Genomic DNA, 15,873 nt, shown 5'->3' with positions numbered 1-15,873 from the left:
ATCTGTACCACTCAGGGGTGTGGAGAAAAGGGAACCCCCAGCACTGTTTGTAGGACTGTAAACCGGTGCAGCCACTATAAAAGACAGTAAGGAAGTTCATCAAAAAATTAAAAATAGAACAACCTTATGACCCAACAATTCCACTTCGGCTTATTTATCTGAAGAAACCTAAAACACTAATTTGAAAAGATATCTGCACCCCTGTGTTCACTGCAGGGTTTACAGCAGCCGAGCTACGGAAGCAGCCGAGTGCCCCCCAGGAGATGAGTGGACGAGTGGCATATCTGTTTTTAAAGTTTACTTAACACACTAAAGGGGAAGGCAGAAGCTATTTCTTTATCAAAAGTCTTGCTCTGAGACTCGTCTAGACACAGTACATGGGCTTTCCTACTGCGTGCGCTTACCATGTTTGAGTTATGCGCAGCTTTTCAAGACCTTTTTTTTTTTAAATGAAACAAGGCCCACCTGTACAAAGCCACTGGAAAAACAGATAAAAAGTAAGTGGCTCTTCAACTATTAATATATTGCAAAACCTGGTCTCCCTTCTTTGGTCAATATGTACATGGACTTGAGCCAGCCGCAGAGAGGAAATGGGGCAGTGCGGGGGACAAAGCTGCGTGGCTGTCTGGGGACACAGGGTCTCTGTAAGCAACGGGCCAGAGGTGAGGCCGGGAGTGAAGATGCAACATCAGCACCAACATCGTCACAGCGCAAGCACTAGAGCCAGCTGGCTCTTTTTCTTTTTTTCTGAAAAACAAGGTTTGTTTTAGAAGGGGAGACTTAAATTTTCTTTTCATCAGATTTATGAAGGTAAAAATAAAATTCACATAAAATAGAAATGTACCCCTTTTAATGTCGAGTTCTATGAGTTCTGACAAACACTCATGGTCTCGTAGCTGCCACCAAATCGAGACAGAGGACACATCCATCTCCCAGAAAAGCCACCCAGGCCCTGCTCCCGTCCTCCTGTGACCCCTCCTGTGCCCTGCCCCTCAGAGAGCTGCTTCCCAGGCGTCACCCAGGGGCAGTTATGCAGCCTGCCACCCCTCCCTCGGAAGGGCCCTTTCTGGCCCGCCCAGCTCGCTCCCTCCCATGGCTGAAAGGAGAGGTCTGGGGAGTGGGTGGGTGGAGCTCCAGCCAAGGACCCTGCGGTCGCTGTGGCAGCCACGCTGGGGGTCGGTGTCCTTCCACTGTCTCAGCTGGCTGAGGTCTCTGATGCGGCCCCCAGGACACTGGCCTTTGGCCGCCGTGTGAGCCCCCTGCAGAGTGGGCGGGGCACACTGACCAGGCACAGGGAGCCCACATGGCCAGCATCTCCCGCCACTCAGGAGAACACTTCCTCCAGTCCACAGCCCGAGGCCCGGGAGCAGGTAGAGGACACAGGCCTGAACGCCGGCCACCGCCAGGACGAGGAGCAGAGGGCTGAGGGACTGAGGGGCCCATGCAGCCCTTCATGGGAGAGAGTCTGAGCTGAGACTTGAAAGCAACTCAGAGGAGTCCAGCGCAGGGGCCTGCAGGAAGCAGAGGGCATAGGGGGTGCCTGTGGGGGCCTTTGGCGGGGGAGGGGCCTGGGAGGCTCACGGGGATGTGGAAGAGAGCAGTGGTGGGCATGAGCTCCTCCGCCCCAGACTTCATTGGCGCCCAGCCCTGAGGCCCACCTTGGCCCAGGCTGCCCACCACCTGGGAAGCGGGGTGGCAGGGAGCCCTCTGAGTCCTTCAGGGCGTGGGGCTGCCTGCTGCCCTCTCAGCTGGGCAAGGGCAGATGAGCTGTCTGCCCACCTGCAGGGGTCCTAGGAGGGCCAGGCTGCTGCAGCAGCAGGGCAGTGGGCTCTCACTCCCAGGGGCCTGGCCCCAGCTCCAGGAAGCAGGACAGTGCTTGCCTCTGCCAGGAGGCCAGTCAGCAGGCTTGAGAAGTTGGCCCCAGCCGGCGGAGCTAACCCTGTTATTCTCTAAGGTGAGCACTGTGCTGAGGAAAGGAGCTCCCTCACAGTCCATCCAGGAGAGGAGGGCCGGTCTCTGTGGATGGGGTGACACAGCCAGGGGATCCGGGCAGGGACAGAGACACTGCTCAGGTGATGCCAGGTGGGCAGCTCCCCTCACCACAGCCCCCGATTGCCTCTCAGCCTCCTGCCAGCACCCCACTCTGGATGCTGGTGGGGCTGGGAGGGGCCCACGTCCCAGGTGATCACTGGCCAGAAGCAAGGATACAGACAGGTGGGGGGCGGAGTCCCTGAGTTCCGACGGGACAGAGCCCAGTCTGACCCTTTCAGCCACAAGAGCCTTGCAGTTCTGGCCCTTGTACCGCACCTCAGGTTTCTGAGGCTGTTTCGCAGCCGCCACCTGCCCAGTCCTCTGCCCAGAGTGGTGTGGTGGCAGCGACGGCAGGAGCCGAGGCTGAGCGGGCCAGAGCTGTGGGTTCCCCCACTGCCCAGGGCGCAGGCGGCCGGGCCCAAGCCACCAGGCTGCTCTGTGGCCTCGCTTCCACTCCCCAGAGGCGCTGCCCTGTCTGACCTGCCCCGCTGCTCCGCGCCCGCAGCACGTCCCCGCCCCCGCCAGCAGCACGGTCACCCCTGGGAGCCTGCCAGAAGGGTGGACACTCAGGCCCAGCGGATCTGAGCAGCCAGAGTCGGCATGTTAGTCAGACCCCAGGGATGGCCAAGAACGGCCAAGCTGCTCCCCAGCATCTGGGGGCCCTGCACACCCATGCGACTACTGGCTCCATCACTGCCCGGAAGCCCTCCTCCGAGGGGCCATCAGTGTGTCCCTTTGCTACCCCACCATTGACGCCTCCTCCTTGGATTTCCCCGGGCATGTGTCGGGGGTGGGAGCACTATTTCCATCGGGCAAGTGAGTCCCACGGCGAGCGTGACAGGTGAGGACCAGGACAGTCTCGTGGCCCTCCACCAGGCCCACAGCGCCATGAAGGGACCACCCCGACACCCTGCCTCTGGAAGTAGCCGCCCCATGAAGCAGTCCCTGAGGGTGGGCGGCAAACACCCTCTCCCTGGAGCCCATGCCCACCCCCCACCCTGCCCCCAGCACAGCTGCAGTGGCCCCTCGATCAACGCCTCAGACTGGTTTGAGGCGAAGGCAAAATCCAGCATGCCTCTTCCAAAACAGCTTGACGGCGCACCTGATTCACTAGACGTGGCCCCGGTGACTGTCCATTACTTTTAACAGCAAAAAGCTCCACCACCACGCAGGAGGACAGGGCCCAGAGCTCAAGCTCCTTGGCTGGAGGGGCTCAGTGGTACAACCTGGCCAGTCTCAGAGCTTCCGTGGGAGCCACCTAGCGGCCAGCATGGCGGGGGTCAGGCAGACGCACGGGGTCAGGAGAGTGGAGCACCTCCCGCACAACCCCCTGCCCAGGGGCTTCAGAGGGCAGAGAGGTTACATGGCTCAACCAAAGCCACACAGCTAAGTGGGAGAGCCCAGCCTGTGTTTCTAACCACTAAGCTCTGGCCCACTGTCCCTCTGGCTGATTCGGTGGGACAGACCCCACACAAGGCAGGGGTGCTCTCCAACAGCCCCACCCACTCCAACACCCTGCCGGTCCAGGAAGAGCAGCACATGGGGCCGCTTTCTGCACATCCTGGCCAGCACGCCTGGGTCCCAAGAACACTTTCCTACCAGACTGGGAACTTGACCCATGTGTGAAACTGGGGCAGAAACACAGGCAGCTGGAGGCACCCACTGCAGCCTCCGGCACGCCCCTCCGAAAGGCCTTGACCTGTGCTTGGAAGGAAGGAGAAAGTCTGGATACCGGTGACGGTGATGGGAGGTGGCCACTCTGGGCTTGTCCTGAGTGAGCCTGCTGGAGTCCAGGCCCTCATAAACTCCCCAGGGCACTTTCTATTCCAGGGGCCACTAGACATCCTCAGCTGCCCACAGGGCAGCCACAGTGGGGCTGTCTGGGCAGCCAGGAGGAGCCGCGAAGACACCCGCCCGTCCTGCAGTGTCGCAGTACAGACCACAAGAGCCTGCTATTCGTCTGCGACACTCTGGTGCACCTCACCCCACCGCAGGAGTAGGCCTTGAAGGTCAAACACAAACAGGCCCCCCCATGAAGCCTCACGCGGGCGGGCATCCCAGCTTGTTGCACGGCTGCATCTGCCTGGTGCGCCCCACCCGGCGCTGGGCCTCCCCTTCCCAGCACACCCTTCCTGCCACCGGGAGAATGTGTCTCTCGTCTGCCAACCTCACACCTGTGCTGCAGCAGGTCCAGGCCCCAGAGCTGCTGCCACCGGCCTGAGCAGCGGCCTCGTGTGTCCTGTGTCCTGGGTCTTGGCCTCATCTCTTCAAACCACACTCTTGACAACAGGACACAGACCGTCTCCCCCCTTGTCCCTCCTCGGGGCTGCACACATCCAATGACTCATTCATTCATTGTTTCAGAACAAACCCTACTCTTGCCTGCTTCCAACGTTTTGCTCAGAATGTTCTCTCCTGCAGTTTTGAAGTTGTACTGAGGGGGGAAATGTCCTTAGTCTTAGAAATGCTGCCATGAAGGGCTGAAGGGGCACATGCGTGGCATTGGTAACTTCAGCAAATATGGCAAGATATTCTGGAACCTACTTGACAGTGTGGGAGGGTCATTTTCTGCTCTTCTGCGTGCTTGAAATCTGTCAATTAAAAAAATTTTCCTCTGCCTGAGAAGCCCATTCCTCTCCTGCCAGTCTCTTCCTGCTAGGCTTTCAGGGGGGCCGAGCCTTAAGTCTGCTCTGCTCTGTCCCCTCTCCAAGCCCCTGAGCCACCTTGTCTGCGCCTTGCTCACAGCAAGGCATCTTCTGTGCCCACCTTACTGCCTCAAGCTGCCTATGAACTGCTCAGGGGAGGCGCCACACCGTGTTCTGCTGCCCCTGCCAGGGACCCTGTACTCAGGCCCACTGGCCGAAGCTCCCACATGCTGAGTGAGCTGTCCAGTGTCACTTCTACAGGGGCGGTGGCCCAGGCACAGCCATGGGGGAAGGAAGAAAACGAGAGCCTAGCCAGAACCCACTGGCCACCACTGCCACCCTGCCTGGCCGACCCACACTCTTCCTGGGGTCCTGGGACCAGCCCCGCAGTCCTGAACCCCTCCCCCCACTCTGGGCTCCCTCAAGGAAGCAGCTAGGCTTCAAGTTAGTTTGACTTCATGTGGCCTGGCCAGGGCACCCTGGGTGTGACACACACACACACACACACACACACACACACACACACACACCCTTCCACATCCAGCCCGCCCATACGCCAAAGCCACCCTGCATCCAGCCCAGGGAGGCCTAATTTTCATCCGGGGAGGGGTGTCCCCAGCTGGTCTGTGTCACTGCTGGGGGCATCTGGGTGTAAAAGGAGTGGCTTCCATTCCAGGGGAGGGCTGAGGGATGCCCTGGCTTGTGGCCAAGGGAACACAGTGGACTCTTGGTGGCCCAACAAGGGCTCACAATCTGGAGGCCAGCCATGAAATCGCAATTAGCTCCTGATAATTACCAAGTTTATATGCCTATGAAGGCCACCTCATTATCTTCACAGCTGCCATGAAAGCTAAATTGGGGTTGATTCGTTTGCCACATGCTGATGCAGGCTCTGCCCACCGGGCTTAGCTTTCTTTCCTTTCCTTTTAAAGGGAAGAAAAGCGATGGCCAGAGGCTGCACCTCTGCATGAGGCTAAGTGCTGGACGCAGCCAGGGGATCAGCAAGAGAGGCTCAGGGGGCCTGCACCTCTCTCAAGGGCCTGAACTCAAGGCTGCTCTCCTGCTCCAAGGGTGCTCACAGCACAGCCAGCTCCTCCTTGGGTGGCACCTAATGTGCCCTATTAGCAGCTCTGCTGTTAATGCAGGCAGCGTCTGCAGACTCAGAGAATTAATTCGACAGGAAATAATTCAGCAGGCCAGGAGCACCAGGATGCTACTCCACACCTGCAGAGGCCAAGTGAAGCACTTACAAACCAGCCCAGCCCCACTGCCAGCAGAGGCCAGGTTTAGGCGTCAGGGGCCCCAGCTCTGTTCTTTCGGAAGCTACGGGGCATCTGCCAAGTGCCAGGCACTGCGTGCTGAGAACAGGCCAGACCCAGCCTCCGCCCTCAGGAGGCCACTGCGTGGGGCAGATGTGCCAGAGATGTGATCGCCATGAACCAGGGCTTGGAGAAAGAATAACTGGGTGGTGGACGGGGTCCAAGGCCCCCTAGGGTCTGAGGGTGGAGAGGAGACAGCACAGTGCACACAAGAAGGGCCCTGCAGGCAAGGAGGTGGGGCCTGCACAGGTCCCCATCTGCGGTCCACGCCAGCCCGCTTCCCACGCGGCCCCTAGCCTGCGGGCGCGTGGTGCGCACCTCTCATCTAATCCTGGGCTGCACGCATGCCTGGCCCAGTGGGACCCTGGGGCCAGGGGTTCAGCAGCCTCCAGGGTGTTTTTGTTCTCAGACTTGACTGGGATTTAGCAAGGTAAGGTGTTTTCACATGATGGCAGCCAGAGGTACTAGGGATGCAGAGAATCTCAACCCCACTGCAGGTGGCAGCTGAGCTCAGGGGGAACAAGTCTGAACACCGCCACGAGGGAACGCTGACACGGGCTGGAGAGAGCAGGACAAAGGAGTTAAGAGAAGGAAGAGCGAAACCTGGAACGTCAGCGCCGTCAGATCAGTAGTACCAGTGCTGGCACAGTGCACTGGCCAATGCCCGCTGGCACGAATCCTCCGAGGGGAGGGGCACCTCCCCTGTCCCCACAAGAGCCCTTGGAGGTGGGTCAGGGCCTGCAGGCCACAGGCAGAGCTGGGGCATCAAAGGGCTGCAGACCCAGCCCCCACAGGGCCGCCCATGTCCAGGGGCGGTTGCAAGGGAGGGCAGGAGCAGGGAGGGGCCGCCCGCAGGCTGGGCGAGCTGAGGAGGGAGGGTGATTTTGAGAGGCATTGAACAGGACCAGGGTCATCTCACCCCAGCCCTTGGGGACCCAGAGGATCCACGGCCTGTGGTCAGACTTGTCCCAGAGCCCCGAGGGCTCCATGGTGGACACGGCCTTGGAGCTGGGAGGCGGCTGGCAGACAGTGAGAGGCAGCGGCCGCCAGGCCTCCACACGGTGACCTCTCTGGAAGTCTCGCTGGCCAGGCACTGGGACAGACCCTCTGCAGGGACACGCAGCCATAGCCTTTTGGAAAGTAAACTTTTATTTTGGAAAACGTCTAGATTTCCTGGAAAGCTGCAGAGAGCCCAGGGAGCCTCTGAGAGCCTGCGGCCACCTCCACCTAGACACACAGACTGTTACAGCCACAACCTGACCAATCCGTCCATTCCTTGGGCAGAAGCAGTGCTTCGCTGCAGGGTCTGAGGACTTGTCAGCTTTGGAGCCCAGCAGATGGGAGGGGGGCATGTCCTCCTCACAGCCACTAGATCCCCTCGCACCCACGCCACACCCCCGCCCTCCCAGGGCAGAGCAAGGGCAGAAAGGATGGCTGCCTGCCCAGCAGCAGGGAGGAGCATAAGAGGCAGCGTCCTGGCTGAAATTCAACCCTTCACAGAGGGGTGCGACTGTCCCTCACACAGGCCCCGACAGCTGAGGGGACGGCGCGCTGGTGCGAGGACACTCCTCACCCAGTACAGCCTGGGCTCCAAATACCGTGTTCTGTGCTAATCCCCCTCCCGCCGGTACATTTCCCAAAACCTCTGAGGACGCGACATTGATGGTTCTGTCATGCAAGGAAGGGACAAAACAGAACAGCACAGTCCCTGCCTGCTGCAGGGTGACCTCTGGGGTGAGCTACACAGCTGTCCTGTGTCACTGACCAGGCCGGTACCAACAGGAGCCCCTGGTGGCTCTGTAGGTGCCAGGCTGGGACAGGGTTAGGGTCCCCCTGGCACTCGGGGATCAAAACTCCAGTGAGTGAGCCACACCGGGCCGTCCGATTTAGGGCACAGGGTGCTGGGCCCGCCTCCCTGCCAGCCTCCAGCAGCCACACCCACACTGGTTCTCGACCTGCAACTCCAGCCCAGAAACAGACCCACGTGTATCGCCCATGTGTGCACACGCAGTATAATGGTGTTTACTTTAAAAGCCCGAACTACAGTAAATGTCTATCTGTGGCAGAATGGTGAATAAGGTACAGGACATCCACACCACAGAATACCACACAGTGACAGAAAAGAACGAGGAGATCCATGGAGGGGAAAGCGAACAATCTCCAAAATCTGCTGAGAGCCACGTGCAGGGCCTGGCATTCAGGAAACACAACGGTTAGTTCCCACGGCTGTTCTAAAACCCGCACCCTCTGCTTTTACAGAGGAGAGACGGGGGCCGTGCAGGGGCTGCCGCACGGTAGGGAGGGAGTCTGCGCACACAGAGGCGCCTGTGCCCAGAGAGCACCTCAGGAGGATGCCGGGAAACCGGCAGAGGTGCCAGGGAGAGGGGTCAGGGAGACACTATATGCCTCTGGTTCGTCTGAAGTTCTATCATGCACATGAACTATCTACCTGAACATTTGTGACTGTAAACAGGAGCCCTACGAAGGCCCCACAACCACAATGGACCCTGTGCCCAAGGGTGAGGGCCGGCGGCTGATCAGGAAGGCAGGGCCCGAGGCAGGAGCCGCGATGGTCTCTGATCTCCATGGCAGGGAAGGCTCTGCAGCATTTCACGGGTCTCCGCTCCAGGGCTGGGGTGTCTCAGGCCCACACGCCTGACTGTGGGGGGGGGGGGGGGGCGGGTCAGGCAGGAGGCGACAGCTGAGGGGGGTCAGAAGTAATGGAAGAAGTGTAGGGTCCTGAAAAGTGCAGCCTCAGGGGCCACAGGGCAGCAGCCTGGCCGGAGCTCAGGCCCCACGCCTGTGCGGCTAACAGGCAAGGCCACCTGTGCATGACTTTAGGAAGAACATGTGTGACTTAAATGATGGGACAAAAACCCTGGCTGGTATGGCTCAGTGGACGGCGCGCCGGCCTGCAAACCAGAGGGTCGCCAGTTCGATTCCCAGTCAGGGCCCATGCCTGGGTGGTGAGGTGCGCAAGAGGCAACCACACATTGACATTTCTTTCCTTCTCTTTCTTCCTCCCTTTCCCTCTCTCTAAAAATAACACATAAAATCTTTTTTTTTTTTAATCAACCATTTGCTTCACCATTAACAAGGGGACGAGGCCAGGCTGTCGTTGTTCTTTTCTTTCTTCCTAATGGTCCTGCTGCTGTTTTCACACGGAGACCCAAGGTCTAAAATTAGGCCAAGGCAGTGCTGGAAACATGGGGGAGAGCACTTTACAAAGTGCATAACTGTCCACTATGTGTATACCTGAAACTAATCAAAATCATGTTGAATATAAACTGTTATTTTTTTTAATTTAATAAAGGAAAACCTGCAATCCATCCCTGGTATCTAAATCTATAAAAATAAATATAAATATAAATAAATAAATATTAAAAAAAATAAAACTAGGCCAGTGGATCTCACACCTGCCTTTCTAAGCTCCCAGGGAGGGGCTGTCTCGGCTCAGGCGGTGGAAGGTGTCAAATCCACACCCAGGGAACAGTGTCTTCTGAACAAGCTGCTCCTGTCTACCTGGCTGGGGGACCGCCTGTCCTTCTGTGGGCCTGGAGAAACGCTCAAGGCCTCTCATCCGGGGACTGCGGGGCCCAGCCCCCCATCACCCACCTCCAGAAATCAGAGTTTCTGCAGGTTTCCGCTCAGGTGTAAGGACACCTCTGGGCTGAGGATTAGGAAGGCTGTGAGTTCTCCACAGTCTTCTGGGGATGGAGCTCTCAGGGTCCCAGCAGCCACAGGTCAGACCGAGAGCCAGACAACAAGGGATCGGGGCGCCAGCAGCCCCCCGAGATGATGCCCTTGAATTCCCTTCTGCCTACCACCTGTAGCGGAAGCCCCCAGGTCACTGTCTGAGTTCAGAGCGCTGTCCAGGGCTTAGCTGCAGCAATGCTGACCTTTCGCTTTCCACCTGCACTGCCCCATTTCCCAGGGAGGCGGTGGGCAGGTCTGCGAGTGAGCGGAGGCTGAGGTGCTCCAAACACTGGGCGCTTCTGACCACCACCCAGGCTTGTTTCAGAGACGACCCTCGAACCCGTGCTCCTGGCTGCCTCGCCCCCCGAGCACTCTGACTGTGCATCCTTCAAGCCCACAGACGCTGAGGCCCAGGAAAGCCCTTCCCCTGCCCTCCCTGCTCATCACACGGCCTCCTCCTAGAGAACTGCCCCCAGGACCCTCCGCAGCGCCCTCCACAGCCGGCAACTCAGCAGAGCGAGGCTCACAGCTCTGTCTGACTCTGCGCCTCTACCTGGGAAGTCTAGCAAAATGTAGAAACCCTTGTATGGATCCCTTTATTTTCCGCTTTGCCTGTCCTGAAAGATGCCATATTCCAGCCACAGCAGCTGATGGGCTGCATCGGGGAGTTGATTCTTCCTCTCTCCTGCTGCCCAACACACACCCTGCCAGAGGCCGGGGCTGCTCCAGACTGGAGAGTCAGAGTCTTCTGTGGGAGGGGGCAGTTGACCTGCACCCCCAGAGGCAGGCTGAGGCCACACCAGGAGGCCTTGGCGCAGAATCCTGCAAGCCAAGAGCAGCCACAGGTGCTTTCAATAGCTCCTCTCGTCCGTTTCTCTTGCAGACACACCTTGTGCAGAAGGGTGTGGCTTTCAATGTAAGGGGGACAGCATTGGGAGACCTGGACCCCTTTACCTCTGCCACCAGCTGCAGTGTGAGACCCGCGTCTCTGTCCATCCATGGGCGGGTGATGGGCTTAACAGTCAATAAAGAGGCTGGAAGGTGTAAGCACCTCAGTCTGCATTGGAGGGAACGGGGCTGGGCTTCAGAAGCAGCCCCGCAGCAGCATAAGCCGGCTGAGTGCGCAGGACGCGGTCTGGCGGGCACCGTGCTCTGCCAGCAGGGCTGGGGGCTCGCCCTAGCTGGGCACGGCACCGGAGCCCTTCTGTGGCAGCTTTCCATCGGCATCAATCAATATGACTTCAGCAGATTAAAAAAAAGAACTCTCAGCACAGAAGTGAAAGAAGAGGCATAACATCTATTCATTCTTTTATTCAGCCAGCATTTACAGAGTGTACGCGGCCTCTCCGCCGCCTGGGATGGGACTCCAGCGCAGCCACAGCACACACCTGCATGAACACTGATGGGCACAGTTCCAAACCCTGCGCAGACCAGGTCACTGATTCTCACAAGGACCGTGCAGCCCCTTCACTGGCTTCCTGCCCCTCCACCCCCAGCAGCACGTACAAACTCCTCAGAAGACCCACAAAGCCACTCTGCCAGCTTCAGCTCCCGCCACTGTCCCCAGCCTTCCTGGAACTTCCCATAACCCATAGGCCCTTCCCCTGGGCCATGAATCCTGGGACCCAGTGGCCAATGTGCAGTGTGACCAGTGAAGGCCAGAACACGGGTGCGTCTTCCCCATCTCCACCACCTCCCCTGCCCCTTCCTTCCACCACAAGGTCAAATCACACGATCAGCAAGGCCAGTGGGCATCCTAGTCAGCAGACACTTCCTGGGCCCTGGCCAGGCGACCTGGAGGACTGCCCAGCACCGCTCTGCGGGCCACGTCTCCCCACAGCCCGGGGCCGGACCCACAGTGACCTCGTCTCACAAAGCAGGAAACTGAGGCCTGAGCTTCGGTGCGGACCTTGCCTGAGGTCGCACGGTCAGTAGCTGCCCACAACTTGGACCCAGGCGGCTGGATCCCGAGCTGGGTGCCAAGGCCCTGCCGCCCTGCCTGAGCCCACCATGAGGACTTCAGCCACAGGGCAGCTCCACAACAGAAGCCCCAAGGCAGCCAGGCCACAGCAACGCCACGGAGAGCCGACAGAAGTGCTGGGAGGCGAGAAAAGGGAGAGGAGGGCTACCGCCCTCTCAGCCGGCTCTGGCGCTGTGCTGTCACGATCTTGTCCAACCCTCCAACACCAGGGAGGCCCTGACTGCTGTGCCCATATTACAGGTGAAGAAACTGAGGCTCAGGAAAGTCAGTGGTCTTCCCCCAGGACCCTCGGCTAGGAGGCACCACGGACAGGACAAGCTCACGTGCTCAGAGGCCCACACCCCTCTCCTGGCCTGGCGAGATGGACAGGGAGGACTGGCTGGGTGGGGGGTCTGGTGGGGCAGGGAAGCTCAACTATGTGGGGCTCCTGGGACTGAACAGACCAAGGACAGGCCTGAGGACACCTGCATCCACCCTGCCCCCAGGAGAGGCATCCCTTCCAGGTGGCTGCCCCTCGTGGCAGCCCCATGTGCAGCCCTTTCTGCCCTCAGAAAGTCCAAGTGCAGTCGGAATATTGACTCAGGCAGGGCAAACACCAGCCAGGAAACCGGGCCGTCAAGAAGTCAGTGCAGTGTGCACACAAGCACCCCAGGCTCCGGGGGGGAGGGGCCCCAAGGTCGGATTCCAACAGGTGCTCTGAAGGCCTCTTCTGCCAGTAGACCCCTGCACTCTGCCCCATCGGCGCCAGGCCATGCTGCCATTTAGGGCTGTGTTTGCACCAGGCAAGCCTACCAGGGGGTAGGCTCGGGGGTGGATAATGCACAGGAGTGGGAGCCCCAGCTGCCAGGCTCACCTATGCACGCCTAGCTGTGTGACCTAGGCAGGTCAAGCAACCTCTCTGGTCCTTAGCTGCTGCTGCTGAACAATCTGGGGTTGACCACAGCAGGGGCCGGCCAAATGAATCCATCCAGTGGGGGTGCTGAGGACAACGTAACGGTCACTCTCACGACAGCCAGTGCTGAGCAGTCAATGCTCCTGCTCAGGGCTCTTCTGCCCTCTCCCTGCAGCAGCAGCCCCTCGGTTCCCACCCTCCAAGGCTGGTGGGGAGACGTGCTGAGAACAGAGCGATGCCACCACCCTGACCCCCCGCCTGTGACCATGTCCAGGGCCTGCACAGGACAGCTCCCCTGGTCATGCCTCTCTCAGCACGCTCTTCACCAGTGCCCTCCAAGCTGAGGCAAGAGAACCTTGCCGGGTGCTCGTGCGTCTGGCACCTTGTGAAAGGGAAATGGCCTGTCTCAGACCGGCAGGGGAGAGGCAGAGGCGGCACTGAAGATGGGCAGCCACAGCCAGCAGGCAGGGCAGACTCAGCCCCAACCCTGCTGGGTGCAAGCAGCGTGCTCCTTTTCTGAGCTGAAGGAGCACCTGGGGAAGGAGAACCCCCGCAGTCACGGGACCATCCTTGCAGGCTTGGCCCCCTCGCCGCAGGCCCCTCTGCCTGTGAGCACGCCGGCTGGGTGCGCCCTCAGTGGCCAGCCAGGATCAGTCCTGGGGTCACACTGCAGTGGCAGGGAGGGCAGTGTGCGCCCCCCTCACAGCTCTGCACCCCAAGGGGGCCGTCTCCCCAGAGACACAGGTGGGTTCACCTCAGAGCATGTTCAGGAGGGGGCCGTGGGACAAAGCAACAAGGAGCAAAGGGGCATCAGCCGGCAGGCGCCCACCTGCACACGGGCACAGCCTTGTCCGGGTGTCCAGAGCCTCAGACAACAGGCACCTGACTCCGCACAGGGACTTGCCAGGTCGCAGAGCAAGCTCGCAGTGAAATGAGACAAAGAGCCAAGCCTTGGAAATTTCCCTGACTCTCACCTGGACTCAGAAGAAGGCCTGGGAAAGGGCAAAGCCAAAAGCGCGGCCAGGTGGCTCCCAGGTGCCTCTTGTTCACTCCTGAGGCCCTGCCTCCTCACAGGTGGAGAGGAAGGCACCACCTTGCCTGCCCACCCAGGGCTCGCCCGCAAGGAAGGAGTGACACCTTTGCACACCCCTCTTGACGCTGGGCTAGCCTCTGCTCCCCATGCCCGCTGGGGGGTGGGGGCTGAAGGACCAGTAGAGGCCTGTAAAGGAACAGGGCAGCAGGATGGGGAGGCCCTTCTAGGGAGAGGGAGCAGACGACACAGAGGCAGGGGGTCAGAGGGAAGCCGGCATCTGCAGAATGGGGAGGGCAGGGGTGGCAGGGGCTGTGCCCTATGGAGGGGTTGGTTTGCGAATGACCTCCCAAGCCCTTCATCTAACCTGAATCAGGCCACAGGCTCTGCAAAGGCATCTAAATAGGAGGGTCCCACATGCTGGGAGTGTCCAAGGAAATCTGCCCCGCCCCCAGCCCGGGAAGGATCCTGAGACCACGGACCCCAAACCACGCACCCCAGAGCATGCTCCGGGGCTTCAGCCACCGCGGTGCCACGCACGTGCCTGGCAGCTGCAGAGGCCAGGACCAAAGACCATCGCCGCAGCCACTGCGCTCAGACCCCTCCCCACACACCGCGGACGCTCCAACCCCACCTCTAGAATGTTAAAAACTGAGGGGAGGGTGAGCTGATGGGAGAAACCTGCTCAGTCAAGATGTCCCCAGCCTGAGCTTGGACGGGGAGAGCCTCCCCCTCTTGCTTCCCTCTTGTCTGTAACTGTCACTCGGCGCCATCCTGGCAGGGACTGGGAGCTGAGCCAGCCCGAGGCACCTCAGACACTCTCATCTGCATGTCGCGGGGACACTGGCCAAGGGCACGAGGCTCCCCTGGCAGGCCACCAGCAGCCCCCCAGAGTGATGCTGCTGCCTGGTGTGGCTCTCCATTAAGACCATTCAGAGCTGGACAGGACCATGGGGACAGGCGGGGAGCAGGGGGCAGGCAAGGCTGCTCCCGGGGGAGACACTTATCTCACCCTGGCTCAGAAAAGAACGTCACACAGATGCCAACATCAAGGCCAAAGGAGAAGCATGGGTCCTTGGTGACAAGGAGAGATTGTCCCCCACCATGGAGCCAACTGTCCCCCACCATGGAGCCAAGGCCAGACACACTATTACTTCTGCAGGAACCCAGCTCTGAGCGTAGCTGGGGCAGATCCAGGGGTGCTACAATGTCCCAGGTGACATCAGTCGGAAGGGACAAGTGGCCTGCTGGCTAGAAGAGTCCTGTACTCCCAGAGCCAAGGTCCCCATCAGCCAGCTGTGCTCAGAGAAAAACGCTTACAGGTTATCTCGGTCCAGCTCAGCGTTCCTGCAGATGCTAGACTCGCGCTGGCCGAGGAGGATGTTCCTGACGCAGAAACGCCAGCTCAGAGCCCCGTGGGGATGCAGCCAGGCCCTGGGAGCCAGATTTCCCAGCCAGATGAAAGCAAGGGTCTCAGACTGCCTGGCTCACGCCCCCATCCCAACCCCGCTGTGGGTCGGCGTGAGTCACACGCGCACACTCACATGCCTGCCCACACACACCCACGCTCACACACTGGCATGCTCACACTCACCACCAGACTCCAAAAGACAATCGGTGTGCAGGCCAGCATCTGGGATCCGCCCTCCACCTTCTCTCCCAACACACCCCCCTTCCTTGGTCTTCTCTGCTCTTACTCCCCTACCTCCCACCCCGGACGCTCCCCTGGAAAGCTCAGCCATCACCCCAGCAGGCCCTGTGCCACCCGCACGCCAGGGGGCCTCATGCCCCCCTCTCAGGCCTGTGTTCTAGATACGGCCTCTAACTAAGAGCTTTATTGGTAATCCAATCCCAGTTCAAGGAGGGAAGGTGCCATGTCTGTCCCCTGGGTCCAGCACGGGCCACCCCAGAGAGGTCTTGGTAAAGTGAGTGGATTCCAGCATTTCCAAGCTGGACAGGACCTGAGCTGAGGTCCTCACTCAGGGAGGGTGAAACGCAGGCCCACAGGCGCTGTGGACAGAGGGCGTGGACCCGGACCCCCTCCTGGTAGCAGGCTGGTTCCCTCGCTTCAGCCCAAAGCATCTGCACGGCCAGTTTCCTAGCACCCGTGGGGATCCCCCAGGACACCCCAAAATGAGCCAGCAGATTGCTGACTGGGGCTCTGAGCTAAGGCAGCACAGCCAGGGCACACTGGCGGCATCAGGGGGCAGAAGGCGTCCGGGGCAGGGCGGGCGACGGAGCCCACCCACCTGCCAGCCCTCTGGGTGCCTCCCTGGGCC

The 15,873-nt window shown here is 60.0% G+C and overlaps 1 protein-coding gene across 3 annotated transcripts in view; it reads right to left on the bottom strand.

The window, feature by feature from the left end:
* Positions 1 to 15,873, bottom strand: part of PEMT (phosphatidylethanolamine N-methyltransferase) — a 67,536-nt gene that overhangs the window by 32,664 nt on the left and 18,999 nt on the right. The window lies entirely within an intron of this gene.

This window comes from Furipterus horrens, unplaced genomic scaffold (genome assembly GCF_987537825.1).
Source record: "Furipterus horrens unplaced genomic scaffold, mFurHor1.1.pri manual_scaffold_11, whole genome shotgun sequence".
Classification (NCBI taxonomy): domain Eukaryota; kingdom Metazoa; phylum Chordata; class Mammalia; order Chiroptera; family Furipteridae; genus Furipterus; species Furipterus horrens.
Note: the sequence above shows the minus strand (reverse complement) of the source record. Positions and strands in the feature narration are given on the sequence as shown.